The sequence below is a fragment of the Capsicum annuum genome, chromosome 10 (genome assembly GCF_002878395.1).
Source record: "Capsicum annuum cultivar UCD-10X-F1 chromosome 10, UCD10Xv1.1, whole genome shotgun sequence".
NCBI classification, from domain to species: Eukaryota; Viridiplantae; Streptophyta; class Magnoliopsida; order Solanales; family Solanaceae; genus Capsicum; species Capsicum annuum.
Window position 1 is genome coordinate 141,013,146 of NC_061120.1, and position 25,720 is coordinate 141,038,865.

Genomic DNA, 25,720 nt, shown 5'->3' on the forward strand with positions numbered 1-25,720 from the left:
TGACACAATATTGACGCAATATTGTGTCAAAGATATTGATGATATATCATTTTGTATCGGTTCATAATGCGACATAACATTTGAGATCTCATCACTTCATTATTTTCAGGTACATGAACCTCTCATAAGGTTTTATGAAGTGGTATGTCGTAGGCTCTTCAAGAGCTCATTGCTTTCTTATTATGATTATTTTCTCCTTATTTTTCAAGGACTATTTCATTTGGAACCGATCAGTCTACCACGTTTCACGCATGCATAGACTTTGTCCTTTAGGAACACAAAAACAGACCACTTGCGCTTAATATGAGATGCTTTCAGCATTTGACTTGAATTATCTTTTGGATGAGGATATGGTGAAAATTCCTAATATATTTCATAGCGCTTATAATCTCCCCCTTGTGTTAGGAAAACTAACATTCATCCTCTACTTCTTTGAGGAATCCATCATTGTGCATTATGGTATATTCATTAATCATATACCGCACATCAAAATTATTAAATGGAATAATTGGTTCCCGACGTTGAACCAATTGAGAGGGAAGAAATAATCATAATTTATTGGTCTAATGCATACAAATACTATTGCAATATATCATATTTCAGACCAATACATTAAGTTTTGTTCTCATCAACAATGGTTTAGATATTTATCGAAGACATTTAATGCTAAACCATCACCATCAAGATGAATTATCTTGATTACACAATCTGAAAATTATGTTCAATTTATATTGAACAAGTAACTTTATGAATGTCAAATGTAGGTTGACCATGAATGTACATGTGATCATCTTAGTGATGCATCTTTTCAACATATCACATGGCAGGTGAACGGGCCCTTATTCACCTTTTATAATTTTCAGATTTGAAGGGATCCAATCCCAATATTAGTTGGTCCAACCAACTTGTCATGAGAACAAACGACATAAACAATTCTTGAAGTATCTTTTAGTTCTTCAATACATGCACATCTTCGAGATTTCACAATCGTTCATATCAATTTATGAACTTTTATTCTAGTAAACTCCAAGTTTACCATGACATGTACTTTTTCTTTAGTAAATTTCAAATTTACTATTACATGAATAAATTTCAGATTTACTACTTCAGAAGTAGATTTCAAAATTATTCAACCTCTTTCGGAGATGAGTTCTGATCAAGTGCACATTTGCATTAATAAGTTTCTCATTCCCTAGGAATGGAATATAATCGTGCCTTAAGTCTATCAAATTATGATAGCTTATAACCTCTTTCAAGATTTTGCTACTTCGAAAGCAAATCGAGGCATACATATGATGTAGAGAATTTTTCTCTAGCATATCTTATAATCATATAAGCGTGTGAAAATATCATCACTTTTGATGATCATTATTATATTCGTGCATTGAATCATTTGTCTTCTTTCAGACATATTATGCACTGCTACCACACACTTCAAGAATGAAGGTAAGTTGTCATATTTCAGACTTATCATATATTGTTACCACATCCACTTCATGAAATGGAGCATATTCAATGGGTCGAATTTCATGAATTTTCATTAAAAACACATTATTTTGCCTTAGCCATCATAATATCATCAATATGGTGCATTGAGATTCAAACTCAATGTCTTACCCATATAAAAACGTCTTAGGCATAAATTGATGGAACTTAAACCCCACATATTAGTATCCCTTTTGATAATATTGTTCTTAAGAAATAAATTTAAAACATAATGGTTCTAAACCAATTATTTTTTCTCAAATCCAACAATAATTATATTATTAGTAGCAAAAGACAAATAACATTAGGAATTACTAACCTTGAAATCCTCCAAATTTATAATCTCACCTTGTTTGGCAGAGTCTCGTGCTGATAACGTAAATTAGTTAGAGACTCAAAAACTTGTGTAGCCACGTACGAAAAGATCTCAATTGGTAAGAGACTTCATACAGATCTCAATTGGTAAGATACTTCGTGTTGATAATGTGTTATGAAACAAGAAAGAATAAAGAAGAATAGTAGATGAAATAGAGAGAGTGATTCTTATTTTTTCTCTTGAGGGATGAGAGATCATCAGATTGTAAATATAATGAACAAAATCCCTCTATTTATAGGAGAAATTTACTCCCAATCTGAGTAAAAGACGGATGCTTCAAATCCTAATAGATATCAAAGTAGATTTTGATAGACATTCACTATAATGTAAATACATTTATAACTTCCAGAAAGATCTATTTTTTTAATCCGTTTCAAAAAAATGATTCTTTTTTTTAATAATATTTTAATTTTATTTTTTTTACATGACATGTTTAGCACCACAAAATTAAAAGAAATTTTGATATATTTGACACTACTTTAATTTAAGGCCACAAGATTCAAAAATCTTCTTTATTTTCTTAAACTTTCTGTCAAGTTAAAGTATGTTATTCTTTTTGAAACAGGGGAAATAGTAAATTTATCCGTGCTTTGCACGGTTATAAAATACCTTATTAATTCTTATAAAATAAAATTTTAAATATTGGAGTGATTAAAACTTTTTAGAAATTCTTTTTAGTGTTCAAATTTAAATATATAATATTTCAAATTCTAATTCATTATTTTTATTAATACTTAGTTTCTGTATATTTTTTGTACTTTGAATTGCTCAAGAGGTTTGAGTCTTCTAAAATGGTTTTTGCATTTTTGAAACTATTATGTTTGCATAATTTTTTTTTTTTTGTATTTATGTATCTAATTTTACTTTTTTAAGTAGAAAGTTAATTTTTTATTTCACATTTTTTAACAATATAAAAGTGACACGGTAAAAAAAACGGAAGAAAAATGAATAATAAGCATAACTAATCTATAGACTCCAAATTCATTGAATGAATATGAATCCCTTCTCTAATTTTTGCTTCCTTACCCTTTTTTTCAAGTTCTCATGTTCTTTCTCTGCTTCTAATTTCCTCTTCTTACTTTATATTTGTTCATTTTCCACAACCAAATATTAAATATATTCTTCTTTTTGCTTCTCTAACATATCAATAACAAAAATAGAATATTAAAGAGATTTGATATTCCATAAAGACGTAATTTAAGTGGCTCAAGACATAACAAACGTAAGTAATAATAAATGGTTCACACTAAGATTTTGATAAAACAACCAAATTCAGATGAGTGTGTATACTTTCAAAATAAAACTAAATAATAAAATTAATAAATAAAATAAATCTTTTGAAGATCATTTGATTTGACATTCATAAAAAGCTCAATTTTTGTCATGTCAAATTGAGTTCCTTCGAGATGACTCAGTTGGTTTGGATGATGTTTATCTACACGGATGATTGTGTTCGATCCCCCTCAATGCCTTCCGAATGAGTCTGTCTCGCAAGGCTTGTCTAGTGCGATTTACATTTTCTGCAGGCTATTACATAGTAGAGGTTTTATCCAATGTACACAAAGTGCTCATCACAGAGTGCGCATCCAAAGAGGAGAGACTGTGGCGCAGTAGAATTATATTCTTTTTTGAGTTCCTTCAACATCATCTAACCATCTAAGCCCAAATTAGTTCCACTAACGATACTTATTGAAATCACCGAATGCTTTATATAATGGAGCATGCCAATAGAGACTATTAGGCTTATCGTAACGGATGGGAGTAATTAGAATTGAAATATTCCTACATTTAAGATAAATAATAAATAGAGAAATTATGGGTTGGAATAGTTGTTGCACCTCTGCACTCCCCATTAGCTTGTAATTAAGGCTTTTCTTTTTCTCAACTTATAAATTTTTTTGCTTTTTCTAATTAAGTAAGCATTTAAAGATATCTATATATAATTATATATATAGATTATTATTATTATTAGTATTAGTATTAGTATTATAACATATCGAAAGAGATATTGAGGCTAAAACTGCAATAATTAATACTATACATTGAGCATTTAATTGAAATAAGTTTTATGCTTGTGTTGAATTAGGCTTTTTTTCATAAGGCCAAAAAATAGAGAAAAACGTAAATAGGAATAGAGTGCATATAGAGGTGTCACATCACCTTATCTATGATTTTCTTTTATATTATATATAGATTGTTAATTATTAGTAATATTAATTAATATCAAGTATGTTTCTTTTGTTGTGTGTGACCTTTAAATTTTTACGGACTTTAAATTTTATAGTACAATATAAATTTGAGATTTTGCATTTTTCTAATAAAAGGAACCGATTTTTCTTTTTTATCTTTTTTCTTTTGCATCTTTAGAATTAGGTTTAATTAGATTGAATTAGTAGGATGAGGAAAGGTTTTTAAACTAATAACTCTTTAATATTCTTAAATGCATTTTTTTTTTTAAATGAGCAATGAATGAGATAATTATAAAGTAATTGATGAGTTATTTTAAGGTGACGTGGCAAAATATTTTGAGGGAAATATAAGATAAAAATGTCAAAAAATTGACAAAAAAGATAAATAGTAATGGAGGCTTTAGAGAGGTGCCACATAGGCACATGTATAAGCCTACTATATATATATATATATATATTGATTTTAGGAAAAATTATGCAAAATATTTACTGAGAAAATTTTTTATATAAAAATTAATCCACTTGTTTTTTGTTAATCAAATTAGCCTTTTGGCTGCTTTTCTTATCAAACTAAAAAAATTTATCCGCACTTCACACGGTGATTTTTTTTTAAAACAGTAAGAGGATTCTTTTTTGGTAATTTAATTCAATAGAAGATAAATTTTTCTATTATGCATACAAAAATTAATTTTATAAATCAAATTTAGCATTGAAATAAATATTTTTTATGTGTATCAATATCTTTCATATCACTTATATGCTCGAGACATCAATTTTATATAATTCTAGGTACTCAAAGTATGTGTGCTTTCAATCAAAAAAGGCAATATTGAACACTAATTTTTCACTCTCGTGTTTTAAATATATACAAAGAGGTTTTGGTCTTTAAATTCAAATAACCTTGATTTAAGATTTATTATTTTCTTTTCATTATATAGAAACTTTAGAGGTAAACGAATAATTTTATTATATATAAAGATCTCTACGTATATGCAAATTACATTTCTATGAATCTTGTTTGGAAAAATAGATTTCATTGAATATTTGATAATTCAACAAACATTACTAAATCATGCTATATATGCTCGTTCATTTATTCGATATCCTTGAGACATATTCGTTAACACCCCGTATTCAAATACGTGTATTGGTCTTATTTATATGGAATTAATTATTTTTTTATTATTTTATTTATTTCAGAATTTGCCCGTCGATGGTTCCATGCGAAGGTTATTGAATAAGCTTGCCAATGATATAAATATTTCCAAAAACGGATAGGTTTCGAATATAATCGAGCATGTTCGAAACTATAAAACGGTGGCCGGAATATTTGGGAATAGTAAATGTGCAGGAAAATTTCCTGCACACAAACTACTGAGGCCAGACGAATTTTTAGGTCAACTTCGAATGATCATAACTCCCTTAATATAATGAACTGGGAGAGATGCGACCTATGAAAAGAAAGATCTTTGAGTCTTCTTTCCAATGCAATTGGTTTCATCCAAATCCAACGTCTAAGTAAGGAGTTATACTCGTTTTACTTCAACTTATCAAAACATATTTTTAAGGTCAACTTCAAACGACCATAACTACTTGTACAGGACGAACTGGGTGACATACTTTATATGAAATGAAAGACCTTTGAATTATCTTTCCAAAGATATCAATTTCACCCAAATTCGATATTGGAGCAAAGAGTTATAGTCGATCTACTTTAACTTATCAAAACAGTCTACCAAAGGACATATTTGACATTATTTAAATTTTAAAGGCATTTTGGTCATTTTCTATTATATTGTGGAAGGGAATATGTGTATATATACATGTATATGAGTTCAAAAACTAATTTTCATCATCAATCATTGAGAAAGAACAAACTCTAGTCAAATTTGACCTTTAAATTACTTTTGATTCAACCGTAGAAATTCCAAAGTAATCTGATAACTGCGTTTGTTATCTCGAGAGCTTCGAACGGTACCTATTATTTGTGCAAACAGGATTGCATAATCAAGAGGTGAATTCTAAGCTATGAATATTGTTTGCCTTTGTTCTTTTCCATAGGTATATGTGTGATAGAGGATTATATGTATTGGTTGTTATTGAAAGGTGATGGAAATAGAGTTATGGACTATTTTGCATGGTTTGGTTGTATTGAGTTATGGAAGGTGGATATGGTAATTGAGTTATAGAAGGTGGATATGGTGATATACTATTTAATTGATGATTATTTATGTCTATGGCTTAATTTGGTTTAATGGATTGGTTGGAAGGATAAATGAATCCAAACTTGATATTGGAGGATGTTGTATGAATATGCATGGCATGTGAATGTAATTGGAGTATAAGAGGGTTAAAGTGACACCCTTTATGGTGTAATTAAGGCTTACTACTTAACCACTAGTTTGGTAAATTCAAATAATTGAATTGTGACGTTTGGTTGCTAATACTAGATTGGTATATATGTTCATTGTAGATAAGTAATCCGAAAAGCGGGAAGTCCATTTGGGACTAGTATTGAAGGTTGATAGTCAGGTATGTAAAGCATACTCTATACCATATCTTTGGCATAAAAGTGAACAATTGTTCTATTAAGAAAGTTTCCAAAGTTATTCAATAACATGTAATCCATAATGGTTTTGTATGATGTCCTACGTTACCAATGAACTTGTTTCCACCCTACAAGATGTCAAGACATTCCAATACTTGTGTTCCAAATCTTACATGTTTATTGCACTAATGAATGTCAGAAGGTATTCGGTTACTCAAACAAGATCCATGTGCTATTAATGACTCCAAAACGTTTCATTGATATACAAATAAGTTCCTACTTCATTGTTATGGCATTGATGACTCCAAAACACTTCATTGATGTGCCAATGAGTTCTTACTTCATTGTTATTGCATTGATGGTCTATTTATATGTCTCTTATTGATGTATCATTGTTTCAAAGTATCAAAAATAAGGTGACGATCGAAATAACAATCTCAAAGATTAATTAAACTAAGTGATGGAAGTTCTCTCTTATCGGGTGGTATCCCAGGGGCATAAGCCTATCATGCGTCGATCCCTATTTATGTGTTTATGAGTGGTATCCCAGGGGCATAAGTCTATCATGGGTCGATCCCAGTTGATATGTACTGGAGGCAGCCTAATGGTCACAGTACAGTACAGTAATGATTACAAAGATGATAAGAACGAAGGTAAAGTGATTGAATAAATACAATGTTCAGGTTGTCACAAGTTCTAGTAAGTGTGGTCCACTCCTATTACGATTTATTCACTTGTTTCTGATTTCTATTGAGCTCCTATATCATATGTGATTATCTACAGCTTTACATACTCAGTACATATTTCGTACTGACGTCCCTCACGGGGGACCTGCATTTCATGCTGCAGGCACAGATACCTCAGCTCATACACCGCACAAGTAGGAGCCAGGATATCTAGCTGCTTTTGGTGAGCTCCAGTTTGCTTCAGGGCTTTCCGTGTCATATCCAGTCACTTTTGATATTGTATAGAAGTTAGTTATATGGCGGGGTGTGTCCTGACCTTAGTTAAACTCTGTATATTGTCTAGAGGCTTTGTAGACCTAATGTACAGTCAAGGTGGTGTTTTGTTAATAGACGTGATGGGTCCAACGGCCAAGTATTGTATATACATATATATGTGTGCTCGAGCTTATACAGGTGATTATTTCCTTTTATATGCGACATGATGCTGTCCGAATTTCGGGTTGTCATAGAGGTATGCATGGGAAGTATAAGGTTATGAGCTGGTTCTCCCGGGCCTCCTCGGTTATGGGTGCCAGTCCACCCCAATAGGATTTGAGGCGTGACATACTCGCCGTTTATTCTACTAAATATTTTACAAATTTAACTAAATACTTTGTGAAAGTCGTTTCGGCTTGGTGGGAGATCTTTCATACCTTTTGAAATTAACCCTATAACATGAATATGTCACGTTGAGGTAATGCAGTAAAAGAAAATGACAAATTCGATCCAATTTGCGTAATCTATTAATTAACATATTGGTTAACTATATTCTGAAACATGATAAAAAAAATTAACTTATCAAATTATCTATTAAGTCGTGAAAAATGATTCAATAAAAAATAAACAAATTCACCAGATCTTTTTCATCAAGCTTTCTATTGAAGAGGAGAACTTTTTTAATTATTTCATACACTTTACTTATAGATTTACATTAATTTATTATTGTGTGCAAGATAATTGAATTAATAACTTCACCAAAAAAAATATATGCAATTACATAGAAGATATGATATTGGACATATATATATCTGCAACATCTATGATGAGAATATTCGAAAAGATTAACTAACTGGAAATATTACCAAGTCTTCTTACATAACATTATTATTCGAAACAATGCATTCTCAAAACCACCATAGAAAACATTGCTTTGCAACATTATCAAGTCTTCCTACATGTCATGAATTTATATGAAGTATACATAAAGAACACTTTAAAGTGTTATGAATTTCACATTAATTTTTTGGAGGTTATGAATCTAAAGAGTATTGAGTTACATAATAAATATAAATTATGAAAATAATAATTGTAAGTTATGACAGTTTAAAGTAAATTAAGATAATAAAATAATAATAATAAAATAAACGTAAAAATATCTCATTTTTATTGATAATATAATCAAAGTATAATGATGTGTAGTTAAACGCATAAAAATTATACTGTTGAACTATTAAATAAAAGAAGGAAACGATGGGAGTAGCTAAAAGAAGAAAATAATGAAAATATAGTACTATTATTTTATTATATTATAAATGATTAATGATGACTAAATTATTAAATTGATGATAATGACTCTTGATTATCTAAACTGAAAAAAATCAAACTGAAAAAATGATCGATAATTAATAGAATGTAACTAAGAATTAATTTTTACATTTTCTAATAAATACCATAAATATGAAAAACTATGAAAAATATCGAAAAATTAAGAAAAAAATAAATAACATTCTTGATTTTAGAAGCATGTCACATCACTTTTTCTAAAGTCTCCTTTATTATTATATATTGATTTGACAATCGGCAATTTTTTTAATCAAATTTGGTCATTTGGTCCTTGTTCCTCCTCCATTCTTTGTCATTAATGACTTCTCCTTCTTCTTGACCTCTTCCTGCTCCTCTCTGTTCTTCTTCTTCCTTCTTCATCTTCCTTCATCCTTCTTTCTTCGTTGTTTAATTTTTTTTTTCATATCTGATCATTAAACTTGTTGAAAATTCTTGATTTTAAAATTTAATGTATTGTAAATGTGAATTGTTTGAAATAAGTAATATATCAAAAAATTCAAATATCGAGAGAACCTCATATCTAAATTTTGAAACTGTTTAAAAGATATTTTAAATTGATTGGGATTGAAAAATTTCACTAAAAATACAAAAAGCATGTCAAAGGGGCCTGAAATCTAGAGACCCATCTTGTTTGTTTATTGTCAGTTCACTTAAAGATTGTTGCAGATTTCTTACCTGGTTAAATAGTCCTACACACAAACTTCTTACCTTAAAGGTAGCTTAATATTCTTGAAGTCACAATTAATAGTGCAGTTACGCCATGCAGTTTAAATACTTCTATTACTATTGAACGACATCCTTCAATATCAACATGGTGAAGGATAGTACACGAAGTCATACTTATGTCACCTCTTTTGACACACTTCAGTGTTATACACCTTAAAGTCTGAACATAAGCAAATGAAATGCTGGAAATTAAGTGATTAGCAAGTTAGACTAAACCTTGGCCTAGACTGTATCAGTTGACAGTAAAAAAGATCTGGGTAACTAGTTTTTGTAATTGTCCTGATGATTTTATGAGAATTCATGCATGTAATATCAATTTTATAAATTGATAGAAAAAAACAATTACAGTATCAAAATATGATCTGGTGAAATGTCTAAACCAATACATACAAGGAAGAACTCAAGATACCCAAATCCTCGTATTGGAATATATTGAATATGTGCATGTACATACATTTTTGGTACATAGTTGTATATTATATATACATGTTCACACACCATTCATACACACTAATACATCATGTATGTGTTTATATATAATCGAGACAAATTTATACAAAATTTATACAATATCAATATATTAGATATACACTACACAACTATTTATACATCATATATACATGTTGGGGGTGAATCTCAAGAATAGACTCAAATTGAGGTGACTTTCAAATTTTAACCCCAAATAAAAAAGTTTTCTTAAAATAGCCTCTACTTATTAACTAATGTTTTTTTGGACAAAATTGCCCCTGATCAATGGAGTAATTACATAAATGATCCTCATAATGGATAACGACTCCATATTTATATCTTTCAGCTTTTATTTTTTTCTCTTTTTAATTTTACTTTGATTTTTATTTTCTATTTTCTCTTTTTATTTTTAATTTTCTCAACCTTTACTTTTTTCTCTTTTTCCTCTCAACTTTTTATTCTTTTTTCTTTTATATTTTTTTTTTTAGTTTTTTTATTCTTTTTAGTTTTTTTCAACCCTTAATTTTTTTCTTTACACATTTCAACGTCTACTTTTATAAATTTTTTAAAATATTTTTCTTTGATTTTTATTTTTTATTTTCTTTTTAAATTTTTCTCGACCTTTTATTTTTATTTAATATTTTTTTTGTCAACCTTTATTTTTTCTTATTCTATCTCAACTTCAACATTTTCTTTGATTTCTATATTCTTAATATTTTTCTTCGTTTTCTTCTTGTTCCGCAATTTTATTATTTTTGTTCTTTTCTTCGATTTCTTCCATTCAAGTTACATCTCATAAGCAAGAGTTGACACTATCACATTATAAAGGCGAGACTTACGACTTTCGAACAATAAGCTACGTTTCATTGACAAAAGTTGATGCTATTACATTGTAGAAGCAAGACTTATGACTTTTAAACAACAATTTATGTTTCATGGGCAAAAGTTGATACAACCACATTGTATTTTGATTTATGAGATATTTTATAACTCTTACCTTAGAGGCAAGACTTAGTCAGGGACTTTCAAATAACAAATTATACCCACGGAAAAGAGTTCACTCTACCACGTTATATTTTCTTTTATGAGATGTTCTACAACTATTGCATTAGAGGCAATACTTAGCTCAAGGACTTTCAAACTACAAATTATGCCCCACGGGCAAAAGTTGACTCTACCACGTTATGTTTTTATTTATGAGATGTTCTACAACTATTCTTAGAGGCAAGACTTAGCTCAAGGACTTTCAAACAACAAATTATGCCCCACGGGCAAGAGTTGACTCTACCACATTATGTTTTCATTTATTAGATGTTCTACAACTATTGCCTTAGAGGTAAGACTTGGCTCAAGGACTTTCAAATTACAAATTATGCCCCACGGACAAGAGTTGACTCTACCATGTTATCTTTTCATTTATGAGATGTTCTACAACTATTGCCTTAGAGGAAAGACTTAATTAGCTCAATGACTTTCAAACTACAAATTATGCCCCACAGATAAGAGTTGACTCTACTACGTTATGTTTTCATTTATGAGATGTTCTACAACTATTGTCTTAGAGGCAAAACTTAATTAACTCAAGGACTTTCAAACTATAAATTATGCCTCACGGGCAAGAGTTGACACTACCACATTATGTCTTCATTTATGAGATATTCTACAACTCTTGCCTTAGAGGCAAGACCTAGCTCAAGGACTTTCAAATAATAAATTATGCCCTACGGGCAAGAGTTGACTCTACCACGTTATATTTTCATTTATGAGATGTTCTACAACTATTGCCTTAGATATAAGACTTAGCTCAAGGACTTTTAAATAACAAATTATGCCCCACGGGCAAGAGTTGACTCTACCACATTATGTTTTTCATTTATGAGTGTTCTACAACTATTGCCTTAGAGGCAAGACTTGACTCAAGGACTTTCAAATTACAAATTATGCTCCACGGGTAAGAGTTAACTCTACCACGTTATATTTTTATTTATTAGATGTTCTACAACTATTTTCTTAGAGGCAAGACTTGGCTCAAGGACTTTCAAACTACAAATTATCCCTACGGGCAAGAGTTAACTTTACCACATTATGTTTTTATTTATGAGATATTCTACAACTATTGTCTTAGAAGCAAGATTAAATTAGCTCAAGGACTTTTAAACTATAAATTGTGCCCCACGGGCAAGAGTTGACTTTACCATGTTATGTTTATATTTATGAGATGTTCTACAACTATTGCCTTTGAGGCAAGACTTAGCTCAAAGACTTTCAAACTATAAATTATGCCCCACGGGCAAGAGTTGGCACTACAACATTATATCTTCATTTATGAGATGTTCTACAACTCTTGCCTTGAGGTAAGACTTTGTTCAAGGACTTTAAAACTACAAATTATGCCCCACGGGCTAGATTTGACTCTTCCACGTTATGTTTTCATTTATGAGATGTTCTACAACTCTTGCCTTAGAGGCAAGACTCAGCTCAAGGATTCTCAAATAATAAATTATGTCCCACGGGCAAGAGTTGACACTACCACGTTATGTCTTCATTTATGGATTGTTCTACAACTCTTGCCTTAGAAGCATGACTTTATTCAAGGACTTTCAAATAATAAATTATACCCCGCGGGCTAGAGTTGACACTGCCACATTATGTCTTTATTTATGAAATATTCTACAACTCCCGTCTTAGAGACACGACTTATCTGAAGAATTTTCAAAGAAATTTGTAACAATAATTCATGCCCTTAAATTTGCTTTGATGTTAAAAAAAGAAGATCCCTTTGCGGATTATCCAATTTTTTATTTATTAGCAAAATATAATAGAAGTTGAGAAAAAAAAAGCGATCAAACAAAATAGAGAAATAAAAAAATATTAAGAAAAAAATAAAGATCAAGAAAAAAGCAAAGAATTAAAAAAATTGAGAAAAATAAAAATGAGAGGAAAAATAAAAATAAAGTTTGAGAAAATTGAGGTAAAAAAAAGAGAACTGAAAAAAGAAAAAACAATCAAACAAAATAGAGAAATAAAAAAAGAGAGTGAGAAAAAAGGCAAGAAAAAAAAAAGAAAGATTAAGAAAAAAGCAAAAAATTTAAAAAATAAAAAATGAGAGAAAAAAAATAAAGTTTGAGAAAAACGAGGAAAAAAAAAGAGAACTGACAAAAACCAAAAATAAAAGAAAAATAAAGGTTAGCGGCAAATGAATTAAAAAAAAAGAAATAGATAATGCTTGAGAAAAAAGAAAAAAGATTAAAAAAATAAAGGTTGAGACAAATGAATTAAAACATGAAAATAAAATTAAAAGAAAAAAATAAAAGTGAAAATAATAAAAAATAGAATAACAAATTAAAGGAAAAATAAAAAAGTAAAAATAATTAATAATAGAATAATAAAATTAAAGAAAAAATAAAAAGTGAAAATAATAAAAAATAAAATTTGAGAGACAAATAAGTATGAAAAGTTTTAAAAATATATTTGAGGTGTAGAGGGACAAAATGGTACTTGTACTATACTTAGAAAGTAAAAAAGGTTATTCTTTATAGACATTTCTTATTGGGCTCAAATATCTAAAGTCACCCATATTTGGATCTATGACATGCAATTTCCTGGTTTATACATCATTTATATAATATCAAAATATATTCATACACCATTTATACAATATTGATACTTTATATAACTTTTATATAATATAATATTTCTACACTTTTTATACAATACTAATACATACTTATACATTGTTTATACAATGTCGATATATGTTCGTGCACTATTTAAATAATCTCGATACATTATATATACACTATATAACTATTTATATAATATTGATACATTATATATACACTACATAACTATTTATACATTATATATATATATATATATATATATATATATATATATATATAATCTATATCTATAATCTATATCTATAATATATTAAAAGTGTGAAGACCATTAGATTAATGATTTAAACTTTTTACTCTTCATTAAAAGACTCTTATTTAGACAAAACTATCTTTTCACTATTTGTAATTTATTATTTAATTTTTTTTTATTATATTAACTAAACTTCCTAAAATATATGAGACTACTAAAATATATGGTAGGAAAATTAATTAATATTTTTATTTCTGCTAGTCTTCCTAAAATATATGGGACTCCTAAAATATTTCGGTCTAAGAAATCATATTATAAAAGTATGAACTATATTGTTTGTCATATAAGTATTCCGGTAACAAATATTTAATTTGCCTAAGATGATCATCCAAATCATTGAATCTATTTGCAAAGGATCTTTATGGAAAATAAAAATCAATAATTAACAATGAATTATATAAAAAAAAGATATTCCGTTAAGTCCAAATTTTTAAAAAAATGAGTTCCAAAACTTAACAAATGTTTGAAATAGTTTTTCGTCATTATGTAAAAAAAAAGGCATCCTAAAAGTAACAAATTTGAAAAAATAAACAATCGTGAGTGTTGTTTTATTTTTTTTTTGTATTTGAATTTTTAAGATATAACATGGACGGTCTCAATCAGAAGTTGCATTTGAATCTATAATGTATATCTATATCTATATTTATAATCTATCTATCTATATCTATAATCTATAATCATATCGATAATCTATATCTATAATATGTTAAAAGTGTGAAAAACCTTAGAAAAGTGATTTGAACTTTTCATCTTTCATTAAAAGACTCTTATTTAGACAAAACTGTCTTTTCACTATTTTTTAATTAATTATTTAATTATTTTTATTATATTAACTAGACTTTCTAAAATATATGGGACTCCTAAAATATATGGTAGGAGAATTAATTAATATTTTTTTTATTAGACTTCCTAAAATATATGGAACTCCTAAAATATATGGTAGGAGAATTAATTAATATTTTTCTTTATACTGTTCAATTAGAAAAATACTCATAAAATAAAATACTCCTAAAATAGGACTATATTAAGGAAATACTTTATAAATATTGAGATGTACTTTAAATTAGAGAACAAACCGATTTATGTGATTGATGCTCATTTAACTTGATTTGATTGCATGTCTAGATGGTGGATGCTTGATTTTCTAACCCTCAACTTCTTCATTATTTTCGTCAGCATAATATAATTCAACATGTGTGTATATATATCTTCTTTGTTTTCATTTAAAATCATTCTTTAGGGTCAAAATTTTCGATTAGACAATAATTAATTGGATCAAAATCGAACCTTTATGATCACTAGTATAATTTTTGTATAGTTTACAGATTGTAGATGAATGCCGGTTGACTTTGAAAAATTTCTTGTGTAAAAGTTAGATTTAATTTTATTGTTTTGATATCTTTATTATCTTATTATTTTATTTTAATTTAAAGATGCTAGATGGATGTGGGTCGACTTTGAATTTTTTTTAGGTAAAGGTTAGGGTTAATTGTATTATCAGAATATCTCTATTAGTTTGGTATTTTGTGGTAGTTTACAGTTCATAGATGAATTCGGCTTTGAGAAATTTTTGTGTGTAAAATTTAAATTTAATTGTATTATTTTGATATCACTTTTAGCGTATTATTTTGTTGCAGTTTACAGGTGATAGATAAATGTTGGTCAGTTTTGAGGAATTTTTTTTATGTAAAGGTTATGTTTAGTTGTATTATTTTGATATATCTATTATCGTATTATTTTGTTATTGTTTACAGGTGGTAAATGAGTGTCGGGCGACTTTGAAAATTTTTTTGTGTGTAAAGATTTGATTTAATTGTATTATTTTAATGTCTCTATCATTATATTATTTTGTTGCAATTTACAGATGGTAAATGAATGCCGATCGACTTTTAAAAATATTTTTGGTAAAAATTAGGTTTAATAAATAAATTCTCCATCTTTACATACTCAAAAGATATTAAATTTAATTATTATATTCATCTTTATTATTTAACCGAATATTCTATTTAATGTAATGTTTGAACTCGTTAAAGTGAGGTACACGCGCAAGGTGCATACACCTAAACTAGTATGTTTATACACCATTTATACAGTATTGATAAATATATGTGAAACCAACAGCAGTGGTAGCCCAATGGTAAGGGATTGGTCTACCCTACCCAGAGGTCGAGGGTTCGACTCTGGGTATGGACAAATACTCTGTTGAGAGCTCTTCTTCTCAAATAGGATCCGACGCGGGGCGAATCCGAATATAGTGGGACTCCTAAAAAGTGGGTACCGGACACCGGGTGGTTTAAACAAAAAAAAAAGATAAATATATGTGAAAAAATGCAGCCAAAAAAACAACAAACTTTTTCTTTTAAGATTACCACTGGAAAAAAAAGAAAAAGAAAGAACAAATGGCCTCATGGCCATTTTAAGTAATAATGATCATTTTAAATTAAATAATAAACAAACTCTTGATTAATTTTATTGTAAACTATTTATCTTTTTATATATAAGTGAAGCGTGAAAGACCTTAGAAATGTTACTTGAATTTTTTGCCCTTTATTAAAAGATTTCGTAATAGATAAAATCACTTTGTCATTATTTTTTTCCTTCAATTATTAAAATAATATGACAAAAGTTAAACTATCTGGCAGCCACAACTTCACTATTTGGAAGACCTAGATTGTCATGCTACTTCATGGCCATGACCTCTATGTCCATCCTGACGACACCAAGTTGTTCCCTCCAAAAACAATCATCACCAACGAAATTGAATCCACCAACCCCGAGTACAAGGACAGTTTCGTCATGATAAACTAATCCAAACTGCTTTTATGGCCTCTGTTGATGTAACAATCGCATTCACTGTAGCTTCCACGGACAACTCTAAAGCCGCCTGAGATCAATTTCGCACCTCCTTTGCGAACAAATCGCAAACCCGCATATTTAGCGTCCATCACCATCTCAGTCGGGTCAGTAAAGACAACAAATCTATTATTGAATATCGGTGTGAGATTCGTTCTCGGTCTGATGAGCTTGCCACAATTGGTTCACCGATCAATAATGAAGAACTTATGGTGAAAGTTTTGAGTGAACTCGGTCCAGAGTTCCGTGAGATTTTAGTAGTCATACGGGCACGAGACTATCAATCAGCTACGAAGAACTTTTTGACAAGCTTCTTGATCACGAAGTGTTCCTCAAACATGAGGACCTCAAAAAGACGACCACACAAGTCACTGCAGCAGTTGCTCAACGAGTCACAAATCCTCCATCAGCACCACGCAATAATGACGCCCCTAACAACAACAACAATTAGTGTCCCACAAACAGACAACCCAATCAAAGTGCTATTCTCTAGGATTCAAACAATAGTTCTCAGTGGCGTATGTGACAAATTTGGCCATACAACAAATGTCTGTCGGTTCCAGTCCCACAACCACTCTAAAGCAAAGGCTAATTTGTTGTCCGAACACCACCAAATGACCCATGGATTGTAGACTTGGGTGCATCTCACCATATTACCTCCAATACCAACTCCCTGCACAATGTTTAGGACTTCAAAGGGATGGAAAAAGTGACGATGGATAATAGTAATGTGATTCTAATTACTCAAACTGGTACTACTCATTTATATGTGTCAAATAATGCCTTCAAGATCTCTACTATTTTATATGCTCCTGCTATCAAGAACAGGTATAATTCATGATTTTTCTACAACTAATCCGATCAACAACTTGAGGTAATTAGTCTCATCTTATCATAAACTATCTCATCTTTATATTATTTCTCTAATATAATTTTTCATTTTAAATTTAATGGATTTATATCCAGTAGCTTGGACAAAGCATGTATTACAGATAGTCCATATATCTTTTGACTTCTGTGTTGTCCATCTTGGAAAAATTATGGGCAATCATGACTGGTTCAAAATTTAAACTCTATAATTTAATTTTTCAAAATTTTAATATTAAATTTAAAATTATGGGTTCAAATCTATTATTTATTGTAGTTTTAATAAGAAAATCAAATTTAACTTCATAACTTGAAATATATCAATATTAGTTGATAGTATCATTATCACAGAAAATAGATGATACTATGTAATAAATTTCAATCTCAAGTAAATTATCACCTTTTCTATTATATAGAAGAGAGAGTTTGACATGCTTGCTTATGTTGTCTGCTTCAATCGTGATTTTACTATATTACCCTTAATTAATTATTATAAGTCATTTATGTATTAAAAATAATAATATTTAATTAAAAAAGTAATGAACATTTATGACATGTCCGTTTCAGCTGATTCAATCGTGATTTTACTATATCACCCCTAATTAATTATTATAAGTCAAAAAAGAGAGGATTTCGACATGCCTGCTTATGTTGTCTGCTTCAGCTGTTTCAATCGTAATTTTACTATATTACCTCTAACTAATTGTTACTATTATAAGTCATTTATGTATTAAAAATAATATTATTTAATTAAAACTAAATAAAATAGACGTTTATGACATGTCTACTTCAGCTGCTTCAAGCATAGTTTTACTATATCACTCCTAATTAATTGTTATAAGTCATTTATGTATTAAAAAATTAATAATATTTAATTAAAAAAATAAAATAAAATAAACATTTATGACATGTTAGCTTCAGCTGCTTCAACTGTGATTTTACTATATCACTCTTAATTAATTATTATAAGTTATTATGTATTAAAAAATTAATAATATTTAATTAGAAAAAGTAAATAGATATTCATGACATGTCTACTTTAGCTGTTTGAACCATAGTCTTACTAAATATCATCCCTAATTAATTATTATAAGTCATCTAAGTATTAAAAATTAATAACATTTATTAAAAAAGGTAAAATAGATATCAAAATAATAAATTAACTCTTGACATTGTAAATTAACTTGACGTCTTATATGAGGTCCACTTAAATTTTTTTTGCAAGTATTTTTTATATAATTTTGCTATATCGCTTCTAATTGGTTGTTGCAAGTCATTTAAGACATATCTGTTTCGCCGCTTCAATTGTGATTTTACTATATTACTCTTAATTAATTATTATGGCTATCTAAACATCGTGCCACTTAAATTGAAATAGAAAAAGTATTATAAATCTTAATTAAAAATTTAAATTATTTAAAAAATATAATTGGCTATTGTTGCGCCCAAGCGCACACGCAAGTGTACATGGTCTCACCAAGTAATATAGTGGTCTTAAATGAAAAGCCGAATATCGATTCCTCAGAGACTTGTGTTAAACAACTATCAAATTGTAGTTAACAATTGAGATTTAAATTAGTGCAATCGTAACCAAAAGAGTTTTGAAAGTTTATAAACTAGAAAGAAACTATAGTAATGCGGAAAAGTAAAGACTTTGGACAATCAATAGATTAAGACCTGGCGTTAAAGAACTATGAACAATCATACTATGCTATTGAACTTCATCGGTTAAGTCACTTATCTTGGTTGTTGATTCACGGGGTCGATTTTACGATCATGGTCTCCCAACCTCTAACTACCTATCTTACTTAGAGCCACAACTACATTGTTGAGCGGGGATGTGAGAACTAAGTTAAACACATTTATATTTCATTCCATAGTGAACCAAGTAAGGTTTATAGATATATCTCTATCCTAGACGCTAATTCAAATCCCCAATTTTATAAGGAAATAAGAACCCTACTCTATTTACCCCCACTTTCTATCTTTCTATTCCTCCTCTCGAGATCATAAGGTCGACAATATATGTATTCTAAATGTATAGAATCATTAAAATAATGATAAAAAGGGTGAAAAAATAATAAAATATGATAAATAAATAAAACCAAATCAACTTGTAGCAATCGTAGTCATGTTCTTAGCTTTAACCCGGGAAATAGGGCGTTTAGCCACTAATGGTCATAACCGTAATTCAAATCAAAGAATACATCATATAATCCATTAAAAAGCAAGAGTCAAGAGATATAAACCCTAAAATAAGTGTTTAGTATCCCCTCTCTAAAGATCCAAGATGTCTGAGGTGTTAACAATGTACACAACAAGTCCTATTATAGTAAATGAAGTTTGGATGTGTGTGGAATAGGGTCACGCCGCATTGTGTGGTCAAGTTGAGAATCTGTCGCATTATGTTGTCTGCTCAATTCAATCATGGGTCGTTCCTCACTGGTTGATTAAGTCTAATAGGGGTCGCGACGCAACTCCAACGCAATGGCTCACTGAAATTTGCAATTTAACGTCCACTTTTGTCTTATGCAATTGTCTTCCATCTCAAACCTTTGTGGTGTGTTTTCACTTGATTTACAGACTTTTAAACATCCATATATCACCATATTTAACACACAAATTATCCTACATCATCATATACTATTGATTAGAGTTCAAAACAATACAATATCAAGAACGATGAACTGGAAACTCGAGCTAAGACTAGGCTTGCCCATGTTGCTCTTTAACTTATTGTTTTGACTCTTGGCTTGATTCAATTGACCCTTGATCATGATAAATAAGTTTTTACACACATAATTTCACAATAATTCCATTAGGAATTCACTAACCACTATAGAATCCATCGAAAGCAACTAGACAAACACATAATTCAAACTAGTAACACTAGTCTTCTGGATTGAACTCTAAGTGACCAATTTAAGTACAAACTCATTTGAAATACACCATGGACCTTATAATACAATACTTAAACACTTAGATGCTTACTTATATCATAATTAACACATTAATCTCTCGATTTATCTCAAAGAAAGGCAAAACAAGCTAGGATAACAACACTGAAGTGCACAAATACACCTCAAATTATCACCCCACACTTACAAACTTATTCGTCCTTGAACAACTCTTTACTCTAAACATCATGAGCTGAGGTGAATCCACAGTTATATTACAAACAAGACACTCAATCTAATACTACAATGACTACACAGAATGCAAATTTCTACACTAAGTATGTTACACATAATTGTAAGTTCAAGACACAACTCCAAGACATCCTGGCCTCAAGAATTGACTCACCAAGTGGAAAACTTATGCATATTGATCAATAAAATACATAATATAATTCACCCAACATTCATCAAACATGTTCCCTCACAACAAGAGAGTTACCCATAATCACTCATAATAACATAATGCGTACAAGAATCAAGTTACGCTCACTCTCACAAGGAATTCACAAGTTACACATAATGAACCATAGGCTTTCCATTAGTGTTGTACTACACTAATATCAGAATGATGAAGATTAGAATCAAATAGTTCTTTAATGGTTGTAATGTAGGCTAAAGGACTGGTAGGAACTATTCTAGCCAGTAATAGTGACTATCTTCCCTAAGCGCATTAATACATCACATATTTTCATTTAATTCACCTTTAATAACCACACTTCCCCTCATCTACCTTCACACATATCTTTAGTTATTCCCTATCTCATTAAGTTCATTCACATACACTAGGGTGGGAGTATGCTATGTACATATCATTCAATTTTACCTTTTTTCGCACCCACTTTACGCTATTCCCCCTATGATAGCCACCCTCAAATTAAGAGATTTACCTTAGTTGAGTTGCACAATGTCCAAGGAGGACCAGGGCCAAAACAGGTCTATTGTAACATAACTGGGCTACAAATGGGAATTTCTTTAGCACAAATTTTTGTAACTCCTAACCACAATATATCAGTTATACACACACCAATAACTACTACTTTGGGGATTCAATTTTACTTTTCTTCTACTTAAATTTAAAACTCCTTACTCAATTAATTTTTACGCTAAAGCGCTTAGGAGATTTTGATCAAATTAAGGTCAATTAAAGAAGGGATTAGACTACACATGAGGTTACCAAAGAAAAAGCTAATGGCTTAATGGGGTTCTAGACATCACATGCAACAAGGAATATACACACACCTCACACACATATGACATATGTTCAACTCAAGTAAGATCATCATAGACTCTCAACCAAATAATAACATGAATTCAACATTAATCCAACAAGTACAAGAGTTGTAAACATGAGTCTGGGAGTCTCAGCAGTAGCAATTCACACAATCAACATGTTTTTTTACCATAAAAACACTTGCATCATGCAATCAAATATAACACTAACAAAAATATCTCACTTATTCCAAACACAAAAATTTTTAAATTTACCCTAAAAATAGGAATTTTCCTACCCCATACTTAAAAATCTACTTTGTCCCTAAAGTATACTTTAAAAGGTAGTGATGGAAATACTCCCTAAGGCCTCTAGGCCTAGCTAGTAGCATATTTATCCATCAAGAGGGTCCGGGGACCCCACACTTAGTCTTCACTATGCTCTTTAGCTTAGGTTTCCCGGTACTCAGACTTCCCATCAACCCGTGACTGAATAAAAACAAAAACTAGTGAAGTAAAAACTAAAATACTAAAAATAAAATATACCTTAACTTGGGTTTCCTCCCAAGAAGCGCTTTATTTAGTGTCACGACATGACCTAATCTGCAACTTATCCATTTTTCTTCATTCTCTTTCTCACACTAGGACGCCATCTTCTTATTTGTTTCTGACCTCTTAAGTGTGAACTCTCAAGGTCAATAGCTATCTCAACAACAACCTTTTCAGGCTTATAAATTTGTATCATTTTAGGCTTAGGTATTGGAGACTTGACCAGCTCAATGAGAAAGTCTGAAGAGGTCTTTTATGGAATAGACTCCACCACCCCATACTTATCCCCTTCAATCATAGTAATCATGCACAAATATTTATAGTGGGATAGTGTGTTGAGCGATTTGTACACATAGAAAACTTTCTCTTCATTATCCAGTCTCATTGTTAGTGTTCCCTCTCTCACATCTATCAAAGCTCCTCTCGTCGCCAAAAATGAACGTCCCAAGATGATTGACACTCTTTCATCTACCTTAAAATCCAAAGTAATAAAGTCAACAGGAATAATAAACTTACCAATCTTAATGAGAACATCGTCTATGGTTCCCTCAGGATAGGCTAGGGTCTGGTTTGCCAGTTGAAGTATCATCGAGCTCGATCTCATCTTTCCCAAACCTAAGGTGTTAAAAAAGGATAGGGGCTTGAATCAATTTAATACTTGCTCCCAAATCACTAAGTGCGTGGACCACCTTACTATTGCCAATTTGAATGGGGAAAGTGAATCTCCCAGGATCCTTAAGATTTTAGGCATCTTCTGCATCACTACAGAGCTATATTCCTCAGTGAGTGCTACCGTATCAACATCCTGCAGCTTAACTTTTTTAGTGACCATATTCTTTAAGTACTTAGCATACTTGGGCATTCTCTGCAAACCATCTAAAAGAGGTAAGTTAATATAAAGCTCTTTAAACGTGTCAAAGAACTTCTTAAAACATGCATCTTTCTTCACTTTTCTGAGCCTCTGTGGGAAAGGTGGTAGCGGTCTCTCCTTCACCTATTTAGCAACTTTTGTTTTTGAGTACTCAGACCTTCTCAAAATTTTAGCAACTTTGTTAGATACTAGTGGGGGAATCAACTCTGCATCTACCTCCTTAGTTTTCTTTGGAGATTTTTCATTCAACTTTTTACCACTCCTCAAAGTGATTGCATTACTTGTTTAGAATTTTTTATATCACTTGGCAGACTACCTTGAGGCCTAGCATTTTTTACCTGCATAATCTGATATATTTGCAACTGCAAACTCTTTGTAGTTGCTTGCTGGCTCTTTATATCTACTGCCAATTGAGCTTGAGCAGCCATAATTTACTTCAGTATTTTTTCCATATGCTAGTCTGGGCTGCGGTCTGGTTACCTTGAATCTGCTATTTTTGGGCGTTCCAAGGTTAATTTAGTGGCTGAGTCTACCACTTTATACTATAGGCATTCCCATAATTCGGCCTTTGCGCATTGCCCACAAACATCATGAAATCAGAATTTGCAGTACACATAGCCGTTGAATGCTCACTATTACCACAAACTTCATACTAACTTGCAGTCTATTAAATTACATTAACTGTAGCTGCAGGTTGTGTAACCCCTAGTTTCATGTTGCCGAACTGAACATTCAGCTAATTTTGTAGTGCACCAATCTGAGCGGATATAACAGTAAATTGGTCTACCTCTAACACACTTACAACTTTCTTTGTAGCATTTATTGAGTCCGAATGCCACTTAGGATTCCCTTGAGCAAGCTGGTTCAATAAAGTATATAGCTCATTATACGTCAACTCCCATGCTTGACCACCTGCAACTGAAACTCTAGTAAATTTTTTTTGTTATGGTGAAGTGCCTCAACAAAAGTGTGAGCTAATACCTCATTGGACCGCTGATAATATGGACAGTCCTGAAGAAGATCTTTGAACTGCTCTCAAGCATGATATAAATTCTCACCTGGATTCTGTTTGAAGCACATAATCTTACTGTTTGAAGCACATAATCTTACTGTGGAGTCTCACAGTCTTGCCAGATGGGAAAAATAGGATGAGAAATTTTTGAGCTACATCCCACGTTGTGATTGAACTTGTTGGATTAGCGTTCAACCACTTCTTTACTTCCCCCAATAATTTTAAAGGGAAAAATGTCAGCCTAACATACACAGTTGACACACCCGTAGGGATGAATATGTCATTGATCTCCAGAAAGTTCTGCAGATGGATTTGTAGATTTTATGTGAAAGACCTATAAACTATCTACTGTTGATCAAAAGTTGTACCATGTTTGTTTCAGATCAAAATTACCTCCAACAATTGATTTCTAAAAAGAGGAGGTTAAATTTGTCGGAAGTGGGATTGTCACTTCACGAATTGTCCTATGGGCTGGTTGATCTTCTGCTATGAGAGAAGAATTGTCTTATTTCTCTTAAATTTGTGGTATACGATGGAGAAGGATTGCTTTTCTCCTCAATTGATGAAAGCGTTGCTCAAGCTCAGGGTTTGGTTCAGCCAATTCCTTATCACTTGCCAGCTTACTAGTGTGTAAACTTATTTCCAAAAAATTCTATACCAAGGACAAGTGTAAAGCACCAAAGAAATATAAAAAGTAAAACAGTTGCCAAATTACAAGTCCCCAACAATGGTGACAAAAACTTGTTATGCCCAAGCGCACATGCAAGTGTACGTAGTCTCACCAAGTAATATAGTAGCCTTAAAATAAAAAGCAGACTATCGATCCCTCAGACACTTGTGTTAAACAACTATCAAATTGTAGTTCACAATTGAGATTTAAATTAGTGCAATCAGAACCAAAAGAGTTTTGAATGTTTATAAACTAGAAGCAAACTAGAGTAATGCGAAAAAGTAAAGACTTTCGACAATCAATAGATGAAGACCTGGGGTTAAAGCACTATGAACATTCATACTATGCTATTAAACTCCATCGGTTAATTCACTTAACTTGGTTGTTGATTCACGGGGTTGATTTTATGATCATGGTCTCTCGACCTCTAACCACCTATCTAACTTAGACCCACAACTACATCGTTAAGAGAGGATATGAGAACTAATCTAAACACATTTATATTTTATTCCGTAGTGAATCAAGTAAGGCTTTTAGGTATATCCCTATCCTAGACACTAATTCAAATCCACTATTTTATAAAGGAATGAGAACCCTACTCTATTTATCCCCGCATTCCATCTTTCTATTCCCCCTTCCGAGATCACAAGGTCAACAATATATGTATTATAAGGGTTTAAAATCCTTAAAATAATGATAAAAAGGGTAAAAAAACAACC